Below are 2606 nucleotides of genomic sequence, written 5' to 3'. Positions count from 1 at the left end.
TTTAATGAGCAATTGCAAACATTACAATTAGTCTCGTAACCTCAAGTGTTTACACAACCAGCCTTTGTCCAAGAATCAAAAAAAAAATGCGCGTATACTTGGTTTGTATCATATTTAAGTCATCTGTGTCCAAAGAATAATAATCTTTTGAAGCAGCTGCTGCAAAACACAAAGCTTGTAAAGATTTATTAAGAAAGTAATTCAAAACCAGTTCTAGTTACAAGATTTAGTAACAGAGAAAAATTACTGGGAAGTTAACAAACGTCAATTTTTACACAAAAAACGTCCAAACGTCAACAGGATACAAAAAACGTTCAAATGACGTTAAAAACGGCAACCTGGCAACGCTGGTTCCACGTCCCCTTTTCCAACTCCGCCCATTTTTTCCAATGAGTATGGAATTAATTTCATTTATCACGACACCATGTTCCAGTACTCTACCGCCAATATTTTAAGACATATACAAAATTAAAATTTTAGTTAGTATGGGAGGTGCCACGCCCCCTTTTCCAGTACTGCCGATTTTTCTCTATGCTTATAACCTTCCCGGGATAAAAACAAATAAGTGTGAAAAGTTTCGTGCGATTCCGTGTCCGCGGTTCAAAAGTTATAAGGTAATAAACAAACAGACGTTCACATTTATATATATAGATGATTACAGCTGCATAAACGTTGTTGGTGTTATCCACGTCCTCTTTAAAGTTGATCGCATTCTCTAGTTTTTGTTGTATACGTAGGCTTTCTAATGCCATTCTCCTTTTTACCCCTCTTTCGATGTCCGAAGTCCGCAAAGTGTTTGTGTTTCGTCAAGTGTTATGCAGTGCTGTTGGCATCTTTTGGTTTCTCTCATCCGCTTTATGTTCGTTAATTCTTGTTTCCACTGTTCTTTTTGTTGTGCCTACGTAGCATTTGTTACAGCTTTCAGTATCGTTCTCCTTGCATTCTATTTGATACACATTTAGGGGATTCACAAGACGTGTTAACCGTCGTAAAATCTTAAGGTTAACATCTTTTTTAATTAAAATGGTTTTAGGGGATTTCTAACTAAACCGAAATTCTTTTAAACTGATAAAGAATATATAATTAGCCAACCCCCCAACCATTTTAACCGCTATTTTACATAAACAAGTGTTAAGCTTAAGATTTTACGACGGTTAACACGTCTTGTGAATCCCCTAATTATGTTGTTATTTCTTCGGAAATCTGTCTTTTGTTTTTTAGTACACTTTGCGTGTTGTGTTCTGCGGTCTGTGAGCTATATAATATCTTCATTCTTTATTGTTCTCCTGAGGTCCTGGTTATTTATTAGTCCTGGTACGTAAGTTACTCCAATGTACATTTTATTATTAGTTGTGTAGTTCGCCTGAAGCACGAACACTTGTGACGACTTCGGGAATACAAGAAATTTGGACATCGAAAGAGGGATAAAAAGGAGAATGACATTAGAAAGCCTACGTATACAAGAAAATCTAGCGAATGCGATCAACTTTAAAGAGGACGTGGATAAAACGAACAACGTAGAGTATAGGATTAGAATGCTATAATATGTATTGGGAATAGATACTTAAATGGCGCTAACGTTTATCGTTTGATAATTTTTGTTAATAATATTTATGTAAATGTGAGTTTAATGGCAGAACGTAAAGTAATGTCTTTAACTATGTTTATTGTTTTTGCATCAGCGAAGTTTACTTGCTAATCATGTTTCAGGTTTATTTGTTTTTATTTTTCGTATAAAGACTCCCTGATGAAGACGCGAGAGCGTTGAAACGCGTAGGAGGGTAAAAGGAAAATTTAATTTTTCGCTTTTTTAACTCTATCGGCCGAAGCAGTACCCAAACCAGCAAATTTAATGCCATAAAAATTAAAAAAATTAAATTAAATAAAATATCTTTTTAAACTAAAAGAAAAAAGAAAAAAAGTTCTGATGCCCGAGGACTTACACTCGGATTTCCCAAAAGCCAGTCTAGTGCTTTGCTCACTCTGCCATTGCGACTGCTGGGGCAGCGCGAGCAAAATGACATACATAAATGTTTTTTTTTCTTTCCTTTGCACCAGCCGATTTCGAATCAGCATTCGAATTCGAGTTCACTCGGATTCAGTGAAAGCAATTTTTTTCATATTCGTAGCAGGCATTCGAATTCGTAGATTTTCTACGATGGATTCAGTGATAACCCTGAGTAACAATAATGGATCTTTTTGCATTATTTTTAAGATTCAGCGATTTTGAATTTTATTCCGACAGCAAAAACTCGTCGTAGAGTATCTGTACGAATCTTCTTCATTACGAACAAATTCAATGAAGGCTCACTACGAGTTTCGAATTTACGTTCGTAGCTATTCGGATTCAGTGAAAACACTTTCGCAGATTTCACGAAAATCGAACCTACGATGGATTCAGTGATAGCCCTGTTTATGTATGCCTATTATGTATTATGTATTGCTTAAAATTGCAGACAGCGACTAACAAACAGCAGACGAAAAAACAATAGTAAATAAAAGCTTAGATAGACGGCAGGGTTGGTCCGGACCAACTCGTTAATTCAGAATTATCTCCGGAATTAATTGCAGTTGACGGATTAAATTGTACAACTAATTCCCAAATT

This window comes from Rhagoletis pomonella, unplaced genomic scaffold (genome assembly GCF_013731165.1).
Source record: "Rhagoletis pomonella isolate Grant_MI unplaced genomic scaffold, Rhpom_1.0 Rhpom_scaffold_00002, whole genome shotgun sequence".
NCBI classification, from domain to species: domain Eukaryota; kingdom Metazoa; phylum Arthropoda; class Insecta; order Diptera; family Tephritidae; genus Rhagoletis; species Rhagoletis pomonella.
The sequence above is the reverse complement of the archived record's forward strand: the minus strand, read 5'-3'. Positions refer to the sequence as shown.